The following is an 18,313-nucleotide window of genomic DNA, read 5'->3' as shown; positions in this document are numbered from 1 at the left end:
CTTAATTCTTACTCTTTCAGTCAGTTAGCACCAGCATCTCTATGGAGCTTTACTTAAAGACATAATATGATGCATTGTGTAAGCTGCAGTCCATTTTGCTATAGTAAGGCAAGATCAAGAGAGATTTTAGACTGACGGTAAGCCTGGGAGGCAAGAGTGGGAGGTGCAAGCAAGTGAAAATTAGCAGAGAAAACCCTGATGTTACAATTTTTTTAAGATTTGCTGGTACTGTACTATTGTTTTATGAAAGTTTGTTCAAAAGTTAATGACCATTTACTAAGAAATATGAAGGATTCCTGATAGTAGGCCAATACCATCTAATAACTAGAAAGTGGAGGGACTGTATTAAAGGAGTTGTCCATATATTTTTTTTTTTTATGGCCATAGCATGGATCATAAATGTGTGATTATTGAGGAGCTTAACAACCAGGGCCAGCTGTTTGGGTCCGCTTCTGATTTTTGCATTACACAGTGTACGGAGGCAAAAGAAAATGGCTCCATAGACTGCATAGTGTCCAGGTGATGTTATTGTATTTTATCTCCCATTGTCACCAATGAGAACAGAAATGCAGTAATATTACACAACCACTATACAGAATACAGAGCCATCTGCTTTTGGGCTCTGTTCACCGAATAATATGGAAATTTGATGCAGTTTCTGAACTGCAGATTTGTTGGAGAAGCTGATGACCCCCACTGATCAAACATTTATGGAATATCCTAAAGGTAGGCCATAAAACTATCTCCTGGAAAATTCCTTTAAGCCATGCACATAAGTATACGGTTCTAAGGCTTTTCGGACTTATGTATACAAAAATGAATTCTGTAACACTTTTAACACAACAAACTACCGTATTTTTCGGACTATAAGATGCACTTTTTTCCCCCCAAATTTGGGGGGAAAAGAAGGGTGCATCTTATAGTCCGAATGTGGCCGCAATACAGACTCAGCATACGCTGTAATAGGAAGGCGGATGCCGGGGAGGGTTAGACGCCGGCACATGTGCCGGGGCCTGAGACATCGCTACACTCTGGCCCTGCATGAAGCCATCAGCAGGGGTGATGCTGCTATTCCACTCCTCCATCCCTCCCCGCAATAGCAGCATCGCTCCTTCTGCTGATGGCTTCATGCAGGGCCAGAGTGTAGCGATGTCTCAGGCCCCGGCACATGTGCCGGCGTCTAACCCTCCCCAAAATCCGCCTATTACAGTGGATGCCAGCTCTGTATTGGTGGCCCCTTCCCCCCCACCCAAAGTGTAAAATACCCCCCCCGGGGGGAGGTACCCACCGGCCCCATACCTGTAAAGTTGCAGGCTGGCTCCTGCGTGGCGATATCGCAGGAGCCGACCTGTTCGGGTGACAGCCGGGAGCCTAATGAAGGCTCCCAGGCCTGTCACTGCTATATTACCATTGCGGCTAGTCTATGACCAGCCGTAATAGTAATATACAGAATGTCCCATAGACAGCAATACAGTTGTATTGCCGTCTATGGGACTTGCAATCCAATGACCGCAGGTTCAAGCCCCCTAGGAACTAATAAAATTGTTAAAAAACCCCACAAAGCTTTAAAAATATATAATAAAAAAGATGAAATAAATAAGAGTTCTAAATCACTTCCTTTCCCTAGAATACAATGTGACCTTGCAGCTGTTGCAAAATTACAACTCCCGTATATTAAATATTTTTACCATTTTTTGCTTCAAAATTTTTTTCCCCTATTTTCCTCCTCTAAAACCTAGGTGCGTCTTATAGTCCGAAAAATACGGTAATCTACTGAAAACTTAGTAGAAGAAGAGATGTGGTTAGACTTGATAAGCTGATGTATGCCAGATTTATCAAATGCCAATGTAACAAAAGTCTCAAATATAATAAAAGATGGGATAAAATCTCAGGACAGACATCAAGAGACATTTCATAAATGGCTTCTAAATTATGGCAATGCAGACTTCACGAAAAAAACAGACCCTTATCTGAAGTCTAAAGTATAAATACTGGTCAACTGGTAACAGGTAGATAGTATATCCAAATTAGAAGACACTTTCAGCTAAATCATTTCTTAATATATATAGTGGTTAGAGTTTTGTTTTTGTGATATAGTGATCAAAAACCTTGGCATAGACATAAATGTAAAACATACCTATCAGGTGATTTCTGCAGCCCTGAGAGCAGCATATGGCAGAGGGAGAGAAGCTGAGCTCTGTGATATTGGTTTATATGATATAGTAAAAAGCCAAGTAAATCCCGTTAGGGCCCCTAGGAGAAACAGTGTGAGTACTGCTTAACCCAGAACAAGTTCCCTTGAAAGCAGAGTGTGGGATCTGTATCATATACTTTGAACTCATGCAATATATATATATATATATATATATATATATATATATATATATATATATATATATATATATCAGTATGTACTGACACAATGATAAAAACTGAGATTCGCTTTAAGCAACAAATTAGTAATATTGCATTTACTAGAACTGTACATATTTTTAAGGATAGACAGTGGGCCCCCAAATTACCAATGATGGTTTTGCCTAACTAGTTACAATACTTGTGCTAAACAAAGCTTTAAAAATAAAAGATGCAATCTGCAAACCTGACTGTAATAAATACTACATTTCAGGCGCTCTGTGTACATTGACAAAATACAATACAAAACACAACAATTGAAATTTAATTATTTTAGTAGTATAGTGTCTCTTAATGGAAAAATTAAAGTAAATGACTATAAACATAAATTTTGGAAACAGTGAACACAGTGAACAATGCATAAACCTACATATGTGTCCTCCCTTACTGTTCTTTTCTTTTTCTCAGTATGTCCAGATATGTGTTCCACAAGTTAAGCACATTCTCTCAAAGCAATATGATCTCCTGATTTGTTAACACAAAGTGTGCTACTTCTTATACATGTCTCTATGTGTGGTCACTCTCTGGTGGAAAGAATGTATTGCAATTTTTCAAGCTTTTGTTAGTGTGTCATCATTTAGTGTTCAATTAGTTTCATGACAAATTGTACTCCTTAACTAAACCTTCTGTACAGTGGTGTAACTAAAGTCTTGTATGCTCCGATGCAATCTTTTGGCTTGGCTCCCTACAGAGAATTCTTGATAGCGATGTTTATGGGTGCTAAGGAGTTTAATAAACCTTAGTGTGGTTAGGGTATTCTGTGGGTCTCCTTGGCTTATGAGTCAGAAGCTGCAATCTCAATACTGATGCCAGTGCTTATGGCCCCCCTAAGGCTCCTGGGCCCCGATGCGACTGCACCCACTGTACCTCCTCAAGTTGCATCCCTGCGTCTGTAGTATATTATCTCAAGTACATTCTGCTGTGATTTTTAGCTGCGTTCTGCAACGTATGGCCGTAGCAATTGCTTTAGACTAAATACCTGTTCACTATTCACTAATAGTATTGGATAACTGGAAGCACAGAATACTTATATTGGGGCCACTAGTGAAATTGATAACGGTTGTTTTTCCCTCATAATTGTCTTTGTGTTCACCTGCATATCTTGTGGCTAGTAATAAGGGAAGGTTTGTAATCACTTACTGCTTTCACTACCTTACCACAGTACAGATTGTGTTGGTACAGTAGACAAAACCCCATGTGATGCCACCCTTAAATATCCTTGAAAATGGAGCTACCACAACATTTTTTGGGTTCTTGCTATAAGAATTTGTATCTTTTGGACAGTAAGTACATAAAGAGCTGGAAGAGTATATATTTTACTTGTATTTGACAACATAGCCTTAGTTCTGGGTCCTGTTTGACACGATGGTCTACTAATAGCCTGTAAACTGAAGATTACCATCTAAAATTTGAGAACAGTTGAACAGCAAAACTCAGTATGAAAAATTAACGACACGTCCGCTATTTCTCCAGAGGATTAGGGGGAAATGTAGCTATCATAATAGAAATATTATATAATCTCTATTTGATATCTGTTGAAACAGCTGTGGGATCAAAATGCACAGTATTCCCTTGATAAATTCCTTGAGGGGTATAGTTTCTAGAGATGAGCGAACACTAAAATGTTCGAGGTTCGAAATTCGATTCGAACAGCCGCTCAATGTTCGTGTGTTCGAACGGGTTTCGAACCCCATTATAGTCTATGGGGAACAGATACTCGTTAAGGGGGAAACCCAAATCCGTGTCTGGAGGGTCACCAAGTCCACTATGACACCCCAGGAAATGATGCCAACACCTCTGGAATGACACTGGGACAGCAGGGGAAGCATGTCTGGGGGCATCTAACACACCAAAGACCCTCTATTACCCCAACATCACAGCCTAACAACTACACACTTTACACACTCAATACCACCTCTCTGACAGTAGGAAAACACCTTGAAACATGTGTATTTGGCACTTGCAGTGAGGAGAGCTTGTCACCAGCAGTGAATTTGGCCCTTGTAGTAAGTTGAGGTTGGCACCAACATTTGTTTTGAAAATCAGGGTGGATTGAGCCTCTAACCAGCAGAGTTTGGGCAAATTCATGGTGGAGGGAGCCTCTAAAAACCCCAGTTTGGACCAATTCATGGTGGAGGGAGCCTCTAACCAGCCCAGTTTGGGCAAATTCATGGTGGAGGGAGCCTCTAAAAAACCCAGTTTGGACCAATTCATGGTGGAGGGAGCCTCTAACCAGCCCAGTTTGGGCAAATTCATGGTGGAGGGAGCCTCTAACCAGCCCAGTTTGGACCAATTAATGGTGGAGGGAGCCTCTAACCAGCCCAGTTTGGACCAATTAATGGTGGAGGGAGCCTCTAACCACCCCAGTTTGGACCAATTCATGGTGGAGGGAGCCTCTAACCAGCCCAGTTTGGACCAATTCATGGTGGAGGGAGCCTCTAAAAAACCCAGTTTGGACCAATTCATGGTGGAGGGAGCCTCTAAACAGCCCAGTTTGGGCAAATTCATGGTGGAGGGAGCCTCTAACCACCCCAGTTTGGACCAATTCATGGTGGAGGGAGCCTCTAAACAGCCAAGTTTGGACCAATTCATGGTGAAGGGAGCCTCTAAAAACCCGTTTGGACCAATTCATGGTGGAGGGAGCCTCTAAAAACCCCAGTTTGGACCAATTCATGGTGGAGGGAGCCTCTAACCAGCCCAGTTTGGACCAATTCATGGTGGAGGGAGCCTCTAAACAGCCCAGTTTGGGCAAATTCATGGTGGAGGGAGCCTCTAAAAAACCCAGTTTGGACCAATTCATGGTGGAGGGAGCCTCTAATTAGCCCAGTTTGGACCAATTAATTGTGGAGGGAGCCTCTAACCAGCCCAGTTTGGACCAATTAATGGTGGAGGGAGCCTCTAACCACCCCAGTTTGGACCAATTCATGGTGGAGGGAGCCTCTAAACAGCCAAGTTTGGACCAATTCATGGTGAAGGGAGCCTCTAAAAACCCGTTTGGACCAATTCATGGTGGAGGGAGCCTCTAAAAACCCCAGTTTGGACCAATTCATGGTAGAGGGAGCCTCTAACCAGCCCAGTTTGGGCAAATTCATGGTGGAGGGAGCCTCTAACCAGCCCAGTTTGGACCAATTAATGGTGGAGGGAGCCTCTAACCAGCCCAGTTTGGACCAATTAATGGTGGAGGGAGCCTCTAACCACCCCAGTTTGGACCAATTCATGGTGGAGGGAGCCTCTAACCAGCCCAGTTTGGACCAATTCATGGTGGAGGGAGCCTCTAAAAAACCCAGTTTGGACCAATTCATGGTGGAGGGAGCCTCTAAACAGCCCAGTTTGGGCAAATTCATGGTGGAGGGAGCCTCTAACCACCCCAGTTTGGACCAATTCATGGTGGAGGGAGCCTCTAAACAGCCAAGTTTGGACCAATTCATGGTGAAGGGAGCCTCTAAAAACCCGTTTGGACCAATTCATGGTGGAGGGAGCCTCTAACCAGCCCAGTTTGGGCAAATTCATGGTGGAGGGAGCCTCTAAACAGCCCAGTTTGGGCAAATTCATGGTGGAGGGAGCCTCTAACCAGCCCAGTTTGGACCAATTCATGGTGGAGGGAGCCTCTAACCAGCCCATTTTGGGCAAATTCATGGTGGAGGGAGCCTCTAAACAGCCCAGTTTGGGCAAATTCATGGTGGAGGGAGCCTCTAACCAGCCCAGTTTGGACCAATTAATGGTGGAGGGAGCCTCTAAACAGCCAAGTTTTGGGAAATTCATGGTGGAGGGAGCCTCTAACCAGCCCAGTTTGGACCAATTAATGGTGGAGGGAGCCTCTAACCACCCCAGTTTGGACCAATTCATGGTGGAGGGAGCCTCTAAACAGCCAAGTTTGGACCAATTCATGGTGGAGGGAGCCTCTAAAAACCCCAGTTTGGACCAATTCATGGTGGAGGGAGCCTCTAACCAGCCCAGTTTGGGCAAATTCATGGTGGAGGGAGCCTCTAAACAGCCCAGTTTGGGCAAATTCATGGTGGAGGGAGCCTCTAACCAGCCCAGTTTGGACCAATTAATGGTGGAGGGAGCCTCTAAACAGCCAAGTTTTGGGAAATTCATGGTGGAGGGAGCCTCTAACCAGCCCAGTTTGGACCAATTCATGGTGGAGGGAGCCTCTAACCAGCCCAGTTTGGACCAATTCATGGTGGAGGGAGCCTCTAAACAGCCCAGTTTGGGCAAATTCATGGTGGAGGGAGCCTCTAACCAGCCCAGTTTGGACCAATTAATGGTGGAGGGAGCCTCTAAACAGCCAAGTTTTGGGAAATTCAAGGTGGAGGGAGCCTCTAACCAGCCCAGTTTGGACCAATTAATGGTGGAGGGAGCCTCTAACCAGCCCAGTTTGGACCAATTAATGGTGGAGGGAGCCTCTAAACAGCCAAGTTTTGGGAAATTCATGGTGGAGGGAGCCTCTAACCAGCCCAGTTTGGACCAATTCATGGTGGAGGGAGCCTCTAAACAGCCCAGTTTGGGCAAATTCATGGTGGAGGGAGCCTCTAAAAAACCCAGTTTGGACCAATTCATGGTGGAGGGAGCCTCTAATTAGCCCAGTTTGGACCAATTAATTGTGGAGGGAGCCTCTAACCAGCCCAGTTTGGACCAATTAATGGTGGAGGGAGCCTCTAACCACCCCAGTTTGGACCAATTCATGGTGGAGGGAGCCTCTAAACAGCCAAGTTTGGACCAATTCATGGTGGAGGGAGCCTCTAAAAACCCCAGTTTGGACCAATTCATGGTGGAGGGAGCCTCTAACCAGCCCAGTTTGGGCAAATTCATGGTGGAGGGAGCCTCTAAACAGCCCAGTTTGGGCAAATTCATGGTGGAGGGAGCCTCTAACCAGCCCAGTTTGGACCAATTAATGGTGGAGGGAGCCTCTAAACAGCCAAGTTTTGGGAAATTCATGGTGGAGGGAGCCTCTAACCAGCCCAGTTTGGACCAATTCATGGTGGAGGGAGCCTCTAACCAGCCCAGTTTGGACCAATTCATGGTGGAGGGAGCCTCTAACCAGCCCAGTTTGGACCAATTCATGGTGGAGGGAGCCTCTAACCAGCCCAGTTTGGGCCAATTCATGGTGGAGGGAGCCTCTAAAAAACCCAGTTTGGACCAATTCATGGTGGAGGGAGCCTCTAAACAGCCCAGTTTGGGCAAATTCATGGTGGAGGGAGCCTCTAACCACCCCAGTTTGGACCAATTCATGGTGGAGGGAGCCTCTAAACAGCCAAGTTTGGACCAATTCATGGTGAAGGGAGCCTCTAAAAACCCGTTTGGACCAATTCATGGTGGAGGGAGCCTCTAACCAGCCCAGTTTGGGCAAATTCATGGTGGAGGGAGCCTCTAAACAGCCCAGTTTGGGCAAATTCATGGTGGAGGGAGCCTCTAACCAGCCCAGTTTGGACCAATTCATGGTGGAGGGAGCCTCTAACCAGCCCAGTTTGGGCAAATTCATGGTGGAGGGAGCCTCTAAACAGCCCAGTTTGGGCAAATTCATGGTGGAGGGAGCCTCTAACCACCCCAGTTTGGACCAATTCATGGTGGAGGGAGCCTCTAAACAGCCAAGTTTGGACCAATTCATGGTGGAGGGAGCCTCTAAAAACCCGTTTGGACCAATTCATGGTGGAGGGAGCCTCTAACCAGCCCAGTTTGGGCAAATTCATGGTGGAGGGAGCCTCTAAACAGCCCAGTTTGGGCAAATTCATGGTGGAGGGAGCCTCTAACCAGCCCAGTTTGGACCAATTCATGGTGGAGGGAGCCTCTAACCAGCCCAGTTTGGGCAAATTCATGGTGGAGGGAGCCTCTAAACAGCCCAGTTTGGGCAAATTCATGGTGGAGGGAGCCTCTAACCAGCCCAGTTTGGACCAATTCATGGTGGAGGGAGCCTCTAACCAGCCCAGTTTGGACCAATTCATGGTGGAGGGAGCCTCTAAAAAACCCAGTTTGGACCAATTCATGGTGGAGGGAGCCTCTAAACAGCCCAGTTTGGGCAAATTCATGGTGGAAGGAGCCTCTAACCAGCAGAGTTGTGGGAAAGCAGGGTGGAGGGAGCCTCTAACCAGCAGAGTTGGTGGAAATCAGGGTGGAGGGAGCCTCTAACCAGCAGAGTTGGGGGAAATCATGTTGGAGGGAGCCTAGTATTAGCAGAATTGTGCAACGCTTATGGTGGATGAGTATGAGGATGCGGAGGAATTGGAGAGGTTGAGTACAGACATGGAGTTTCATGTTGGGGTGCTTTACACAGGTGGGCACAAAAATGAAGGCTCTATCCAGTGGTGGTTCATTTTTATCAAAGTGAGCCGGTCGGCACTCTCAGCTGACAGACGGGTGCGCTTGTCAGTGATGATGCCACCGGCTGCACTGAACACCCTCTCAGATAGGACGCTGGCGGCAGGACAGGACAGCACCTCCAAGGCATATAGGGCAAGTTCAAGCCACAGGTCCAACTTCGACACCCAATACGTGTAGGGCGCAGAGGGGTCGGAGAGGACAGGGCTGTGGTCGGAAAGGTATTCCCGCAACATGCGCCTATACTTCTCACGCCTGGTGACACTAGGACCCTCCGTGGCGGCACTTTGGCGAGGGGGTGCCATCAAGGTGTCCCAGACCTTAGACAGTGTGCCCCTCGTTTGTGTGGACCGGTGAGAACTTGGTTGCCTACTGGAGGAACTGCCCTCCCTGCCGCCAACGTCACATGCTGGAAACATCTCCATCATATTCTGCACCAATTGCCTGTGGCAAGCATTGATGCGATTGGCCCTCCCCTCTACCGGAATAAAAGACGAGATGTTGTTTTTATACCGGGGGTCAAGGATAGCAAAGATCCAGTACTGGTTGTCCTCCATGATTTTGACAATACGCTTGTCGGTTGTAAAGCACCCCAACATGAACTCAGCCATGTCTGCCACAGTGTTAGTTGGCATGACTCCTCTGGCCCCACCGGAAAGTTCAATCTCCATTTCCTCCTCATCCTCCATGTCTACCCATCCGCGCTGCAACAATGGGACGATTCGAAGTTGCCCGGAAGCCTCCTGTATCACCATCACATCATCGGACAACTCTTCTTCCTCCTCCTCCTCCTCCTCCTCCTCCATTAAACGCAGTGAAGCGGACAGATGTGTGGACCTACTCTCCAGCTGTGACGGATCGGATGCTATCCCTAACTCCTCTGTGTGATCTGAGTTATCCCTGATGTCAATCAGGGATTCTCTCAGAACACACAAGAGCGGGATTGTAAGGCTCACCATCGCATCCTCAGAGCTCACCCTCCTTGTGGACTCCTCAAAGACCCGTAGGATGTCACAAAGGTCTCTCATCCATGGCCACTCATGGATGTGAAACTGAGGCAGCTGACTTTGTGGCACCCTAGGGTTTTGTAGCTGGTATTCCATCAAAGGTCTCTGCTGCTCAACCACTCTATTCAACATCTGAAACGTTGAGTTCCAGCGTGTGGGGACGTTGCACATAAGCCGGTGTTGTGGCACATGCAGGCGTTGCTGGAGAGATTTTAAGCTAGCAGCGGCTACTGTCGACTTGCGAAAGTGGGCGCACATGCGCCGCACTTTCACCAGTAGCTCTGGAACATTGGGGTAGCTCTTTAGGAAACGTTGCACCACTAGGTTGAAGACGTGGGCCAGGCATGGAACATGTTGGAGTCCGGCAAGCTCCAGAGCTGCTACCAGGTTCCGGCCGTTATCACAAACGACCATGCCTGGGCCCAGGTGCAGCGGCTCAAACCATATTGCCGTCTCATCGAGGAGGGCATCCCTCACCTCGGAGGCAGTGTGCTGTCTGTCCCCCAAGCTGATCAGCTTCAGCACAGCCTGCTGACGTCTACCAACGCCAGTGCTGCAACGTTTCCAACTCGTAGCTGGGGTCAATCTAACAGCGGAGGAGGAGGCGGTGGCGGAGGAGGAGGCGGTGGCGGAGGAGGAGGCGGTAGAGGAGGAGGAGGAGGGGGGTGTTCTTCTCGTGTCCCTGCCAGGAATGTTAGGCGGGGAGACGAGGTACACCGGGCCAGTTTGGGAAGCAGTCCCAGCCTCAACTACATTCACCCAGTGTGCCGTCAGTGAAATGTAGCGTCCCTGTCCGCATGCACTTGTCCACGCGTCGGTGGTCAAGTGGACCTTTGTGCAAAGCGCGGAACTAAGGGCCCGCCTGATGTTGAGTGACACGTGCTGGTGCAAGGCGGGGACGGCACACCGGGAGAAGTAGTGACGGCTAGGGACGGCATAGCGAGGTGCCGCAGTTGCCATCAGGTCCAGGAAGGCGGGAGTTTCAACAAGCCGGAACGCCAACATCTCCTGGGCCAGCAGTTTAGCGATGTTGGCGTTCAAGGCTTGCGCGTGTGGGTGGTTAGCAGTGTATTTCTGCCGCCGCTCCAATGTCTGAGAGATGGTGGGTTGTTGTAAAGAAACGCCTGATGGTGCCTTTGATGGTGCAGGAGAAGGAGATAAGACAGGACCAGGGGAGGATGAGGTAGAAGTCAACAAAGTGGCGGAGGCAGATGAAGTGGTGTCCTGGCTCGTCCTCTGGAGTGCATCGCCAGCACAGTCAGCAGTGGCAGTGGCAGAGGCAGAGGCAGAGGCAGTGGCAGTGGCGTGAACGGCAGGCGGCCTTTGTCCTGCCGTTGCTGCCTGCCACTGATTCCAGTGCTTGGATTCCAAATGACGGCGCATTGAAGTGGTGGACAGGTTGCTCTTCTCAGAGCCCCTAATCAATTTCGAGAGGCAAATTGTGCAGACAACACTATATCTGTCCTCGGCGCATTCCTTGAAAAAACTCCACACCTTCGAGAAACGTGCCCTCGAGGTGGGAGTTTTTCGGGGCTGGGTACGAACTGGAACATCTTGGGAGATTCCGGGTGTGGCCTGGCTTCGCCTAAGCTGCTGACCTCTGCCTCTGCCTCTAGCTACCCTTTTTGGTGCTGCACCTGCCTCAACATCCACACTACTTTCCCCGCTTGACATCCCCCCTGTCCAGGTCGGGTCAGTGTCCTCATCATCCACCACTTCCTCTTCCAACTCCTGTCTCATCTCCTCCTCCCGCACAATGCGCCGGTCAACTGGATGCCCTGACGGCAACTGCGTCACATCATCGTCGATGAGGGTGGGTTGCTGGTCATCCACCACCAAATCGAACGGAGATGGAGGAGACTCTAGTGTTTGAGCATCTGGACACAGATGCTCCTCTGTTAGGTTCGTGGAATCGTGACGTGGAGAGGCAGGTTGAGGGACAATGAAAGGAGCGGAGAACAGCTCTGGGGAGCAGGGACAGTTTGGGTTATTGTTCTGTAAAGCTTCGGAATTTTGGGAGGAAGGAAGACAAGACTGTTGGGTAATAGGAGGAGAGGAGGCAGAGTCTGACTGGCTGCTGGACAATGTGCTGTAAGCGTTCTCTGACAGCCATTGCAAGACCTGTTCCTGGTTCTCGGGCCTACTAAGGTTTGTACCCTGCAGTTTAGTTAATGTGGCAAGCAACCCTGGCACTGTGGAGTGGCGCAATGCTTGCTGCCCCACAGGAGTAGGCACGGGACGCCCTGTGGCTTCACTGCTACCTTGCTCCCCAGAACCATTCCCCCGACCTCGCCCACGGCCTCGTCCACGTCCCTTTCCGGGAGCCTTGCGCATTTTGAATTCCTAGTTAGAAATTGGCACTGTATACCAGTAGTAAAAATTGTGGGTGCACGTAACCCCAATATATTCTTTGAATTCCCGGTCAGAAACTGGCACTATATGGCAGTAGCAAGAAATGAGGGTATTTGTATTCCCAATATACTCTTTGAATTCCCAGTCAGACAATGGCACTGTATACCAGTAGTAAAAATTGTGGGTGCACGTAACCCCAATATATTCTTTGAATTACCAGTCAGACACTGGCACTATATGGCAGTAGCAAGAAATGAGGGTATTTGTATTCCCAATATATTCTTTGAATTCCCAGTCAGACAATGGCACTGTATACCAGTAGTAAAAATTGTGGGTGCACGTAACCCCAATATATTCTTTGAATTCCCAGTCAGAAACTGGCACTATATGGCAGTAGCAAGAAATGAGGGTATTTGTATTCCCAATATACTCTTTGAATTCCCAGTCAGACAATGGCACTGTATACCAGTAGTAAAAATTGTGGGTGCACGTAACCCCAATATATTCTTTGAATTACCAGTCAGAAACTGGCACTATATGGCAGTAGCAAGAAATGAGGGTATTTGTATTCCCAATATACTCTTTGAATTCCCAGTCAGACAATGGCACTGTATACCAGTAGTAAAAATTGTGGGTGCACGTAACCCCAATATATTCTTTGAATTACCAGTCAGACACTGGCACTATATGGCAGTAGCAAGAAATGAGGGTATTTGTATTCCCAATATATTCTTTGAATTCCCAGTCAGACAATGGCACTGTATACCAGTAGTAAAAATTGTGGGTGCACGTAACCCCAATATATTCTTTGAATTACCAGTCAGAAACTGGCACTATATGGCAGTAGCAAGAAATGAGGGTATTTATAATCCCAATATATTCTTTGAATTCCCAGTCAGACAATGGCACTGTATACCAGTAGTAAAAATTGGGGGTGCACGTAACCCCAATATATTCTTTGAATTCCCAGTCAGAAACTGGCACTATATGGCAGTAGCAAGAAATGAGGGTATTTGTATTCCCAATATACTCTTTGAATTCCCAGTCAGACAATGGCACTGTATACCAGTAGTAAAAATTGTGGGTGCACGTAACCCCAATATATTCTTTGAATTCCCAGTCAGAAACTGGCACTATATGGCAGTAGCAAGAAATGAGGGTATTTGTATTCCCAATATACTCTTTGAATTCCCAGTCAGACAATGGCACTGTATACCAGTAGTAAAAATTGTGGGTGCACGTAACCCCAATATATTCTTTGAATTCCCAGTCAGAAACTGGCACTATATGGCAGTAGCAAGAAATGAGGGTATTTGTATTCCCAATATACTCTTTGAATTCCCAGTCAGACAATGGCACTGTATACCAGTAGTAAAAATTGTGGGTGCACGTAACCCCAATATATTCTTTGAATTACCAGTCAGAAACTGGCACTATATGGCAGTAGCAAGAAATGAGGGTATTTATAACCCCAATATATTCTTTGAATTCCCAGTCAGACAATGGCACTGTATACCAGTAGTAAAAATTGTGGGTGCACGTAACCCCAATATATTCTTTGAATTCCCAGTCAGAAACTGGCACTATATGGCAGTAGCAAGAAATGAGGGTATTTGTATTCCCAATATACTCTTTGAATTCCCAGTCAGACAATGGCACTGTATACCAGTAGTAAAAATTGTGGGTGCACGTAACCCCAATATATTCTTTGAACTACCAGTCAGAAACTGGCACTATATGGCAGTAGCAAGAAATGAGGGTATTTGTATTCCCAATATACTCTTTGAATTCCCAGTCAGACAATGGCACTGTATACCAGTAGTAAAAATTGTGGGTGCACGTAACCCCAATATATTCTTTGAATTACCAGTCAGACACTGGCACTATATGGCAGTAGCAAGAAATGAGGGTATTTGTATTCCCAATATATTCTTTGAATTCCCAGTCAGACAATGGCACTGTATACCAGTAGTAAAAATTGTGGGTGCACGTAACCCCAATATATTCTTTGAATTCCCAGTCAGAAACTGGCACTATATGGCAGTAGCAAGAAATGAGGGTATTTGTATTCCCAATATACTCTTTGAATTCCCAGTCAGACAATGGCACTGTATACCAGTAGTAAAAATTGTGGGTGCACGTAACCCCAATATATTCTTTGAATTACCAGTCAGAAACTGGCACTATATGGCAGTAGCAAGAAATGAGGGTATTTGTATTCCCAATATACTCTTTGAATTCCCAGTCAGACAATGGCACTGTATACCAGTAGTAAAAATTGTGGGTGCACGTAACCCCAATATATTCTTTGAATTACCAGTCAGAAACTGGCACTATATGGCAGTAGCAAGAAATGAGGGTATTTGTATTCCCAATATACTCTTTGAATTCCCAGTCAGACAATGGCACTGTATACCAGTAGTAAAAATTGTGGGTGCACGTAACCCCAATATATTCTTTGAATTACCAGTCAGACACTGGCACTATATGGCAGTAGCAAGAAATGAGGGTATTTGTATTCCCAATATATTCTTTGAATTCCCAGTCAGACAATGGCACTGTATACCAGTAGTAAAAATTGTGGGTGCACGTAACCCCAATATATTCTTTGAATTACCAGTCAGAAACTGGCACTATATGGCAGTAGCAAGAAATGAGGGTATTTGTATTCCCAATATACTCTTTGAATTCCCAGTCAGACAATGGCACTGTATACCAGTAGTAAAAATTGTGGGTGCACGTAACCCCAATATATTCTTTGAATTACCAGTCAGAAACTGGCACTATATGGCAGTAGCAAGAAATGAGGGTATTTATAACCCCAATATATTCTTTGAATTCCCAGTCAGACAATGGCACTGTATACCAGTAGTAAAAATTGGGGGTGCACGTAACCCCAATATATTCTTTGAATTCCCAGTCAGAAACTGGCACTATATGGCAGTAGCAAGAAATGAGGGTATTTGTATTCCCAATATACTCTTTGAATTCCCAGTCAGACAATGGCACTGTATACCAGTAGTAAAAATTGTGGGTGCACGTAACCCCAATATATTCTTTGAATTCCCAGTCAGAAACTGGCACTATATGGCAGTAGCAAGAAATGAGGGTATTTGTATTCCCAATATACTCTTTGAATTCCCAGTCAGACAATGGCACTGTATACCAGTAGTAAAAATTGTGGGTGCACGTAACCCCAATATATTCTTTGAATTCCCAGTCAGAAACTGGCACTATATGGCAGTAGCAAGAAATGAGGGTATTTGTATTCCCAATATACTCTTTGAATTCCCAGTCAGACAATGGCACTGTATACCAGTAGTAAAAATTGTGGGTGCACGTAACCCCAATATATTCTTTGAATTACCAGTCAGAAACTGGCACTATATGGCAGTAGCAAGAAATGAGGGTATTTATAACCCCAATATATTCTTTGAATTCCCAGTCAGACAATGGCACTGTATACCAGTAGTAAAAATTGTGGGTGCACGTAACCCCAATATATTCTTTGAATTCCCAGTCAGAAACTGGCACTATATGGCAGTAGCAAGAAATGAGGGTATTTGTATTCCCAATATACTCTTTGAATTCCCAGTCAGACAATGGCACTGTATACCAGTAGTAAAAATTGTGGGTGCACGTAACCCCAATATATTCTTTGAACTACCAGTCAGAAACTGGCACTATATGGCAGTAGCAAGAAATGAGGGTATTTGTATTCCCAATATACTCTTTGAATTCCCAGTCAGACAATGGCACTGTATACCAGTAGTAAAAATTGTGGGTGCACGTAACCCCAATATATTCTTTGAATTACCAGTCAGACACTGGCACTATATGGCAGTAGCAAGAAATGAGGGTATTTGTATTCCCAATATATTCTTTGAATTCCCAGTCAGACAATGGCACTGTATACCAGTAGTAAAAATTGTGGGTGCACGTAACCCCAATATATTCTTTGAATTCCCAGTCAGAAACTGGCACTATATGGCAGTAGCAAGAAATGAGGGTATTTGTATTCCCAATATACTCTTTGAATTCCCAGTCAGACAATGGCACTGTATACCAGTAGTAAAAATTGTGGGTGCACGTAACCCCAATATATTCTTTGAATTACCAGTCAGAAACTGGCACTATATGGCAGTAGCAAGAAATGAGGGTATTTGTATTCCCAATATACTCTTTGAATTCCCAGTCAGACAATGGCACTGTATACCAGTAGTAAAAATTGTGGGTGCACGTAACCCCAATATATTCTTTGAATTACCAGTCAGAAACTGGCACTATATGGCAGTAGCAAGAAATGAGGGTATTTGTATTCCCAATATACTCTTTGAATTCCCAGTCAGACAATGGCACTGTATACCAGTAGTAAAAATTGTGGGTGCACGTAACCCCAATATATTCTTTGAATTACCAGTCAGACACTGGCACTATATGGCAGTAGCAAGAAATGAGGGTATTTGTATTCCCAATATATTCTTTGAATTCCCAGTCAGACAATGGCACTGTATACCAGTAGTAAAAATTGTGGGTGCACGTAACCCCAATATATTCTTTGAATTACCAGTCAGAAACTGGCACTATATGGCAGTAGCAAGAAATGAGGGTATTTGTATTCCCAATATACTCTTTGAATTCCCAGTCAGACAATGGCACTGTATACCAGTAGTAAAAATTGTGGGTGCACGTAACCCCAATATATTCTTTGAATTACCAGTCAGAAACTGGCACTATATGGCAGTAGCAAGAAATGAGGGTATTTATAATCCCAATATATTCTTTGAATTCCCAGTCAGACAATGGCACTGTATACCAGTAGTAAAAATTGGGGGTGCACGTAACCCCAATATATTCTTTGAATTCCCAGTCAGAAACTGGCACTATATGGCAGTAGCAAGAAATGAGGGTATTTGTATTCCCAATATACTCTTTGAATTCCCAGTCAGACAATGGCACTGTATACCAGTAGTAAAAATTGTGGGTGCACGTAACCCCAATATATTCTTTGAATTCCCAGTCAGAAACTGGCACTATATGGCAGTAGCAAGAAATGAGGGTATTTGTATTCCCAATATACTCTTTGAATTCCCAGTCAGACAATGGCACTGTATACCAGTAGTAAAAATTGTGGGTGCACGTAACCCCAATATATTCTTTGAATTCCCAGTCAGAAACTGGCACTATATGGCAGTAGCAAGAAATGAGGGTATTTGTATTCCCAATATACTCTTTGAATTCCCAGTCAGACAATGGCACTGTATACCAGTAGTAAAAATTGTGGGTGCACGTAACCCCAATATATTCTTTGAATTACCAGTCAGAAACTGGCACTATATGGCAGTAGCAAGAAATGAGGGTATTTATAACCCCAATATATTCTTTGAATTCCCAGTCAGACAATGGCACTGTATACCAGTAGTAAAAATTGTGGGTGCACGTAACCCCAATATATTCTTTGAATTCCCAGTCAGAAACTGGCACTATATGGCAGTAGCAAGAAATGAGGGTATTTGTATTCCCAATATACTCTTTGAATTCCCAGTCAGACAATGGCACTGTATACCAGTAGTAAAAATTGTGGGTGCACGTAACCCCAATATATTCTTTGAACTACCAGTCAGAAACTGGCACTATATGGCAGTAGCAAGAAATGAGGGTATTTGTATTCCCAATATACTCTTTGAATTCCCAGTCAGACAATGGCACTGTATACCAGTAGTAAAAATTGTGGGTGCACGTAACCCCAATATATTCTTTGAATTACCAGTCAGACACTGGCACTATATGGCAGTAGCAAGAAATGAGGGTATTTGTATTCCCAATATATTCTTTGAATTCCCAGTCAGACAATGGCACTGTATACCAGTAGTAAAAATTGTGGGTGCACGTAACCCCAATATATTCTTTGAATTCCCAGTCAGAAACTGGCACTATATGGCAGTAGCAAGAAATGAGGGTATTTGTATTCCCAATATACTCTTTGAATTCCCAGTCAGACAATGGCACTGTATACCAGTAGTAAAAATTGTGGGTGCACGTAACCCCAATATATTCTTTGAATTACCAGTCAGAAACTGGCACTATATGGCAGTAGCAAGAAATGAGGGTATTTATAACCCCAATATATTCTTTGAATTCCCAGTCAGACAATGGCACTGTATACCAGTAGTAAAAATTGGGGGTGCACGTAACCCCAATATATTCTTTGAATTCCCAGTCAGAAA

The sequence above is a fragment of the Leptodactylus fuscus genome, chromosome 5 (genome assembly GCF_031893055.1).
Source record: "Leptodactylus fuscus isolate aLepFus1 chromosome 5, aLepFus1.hap2, whole genome shotgun sequence".
Classification (NCBI taxonomy): Eukaryota; Metazoa; Chordata; class Amphibia; order Anura; family Leptodactylidae; genus Leptodactylus; species Leptodactylus fuscus.
The sequence above is the reverse complement of the archived record's forward strand: the minus strand, read 5'-3'. Positions refer to the sequence as shown.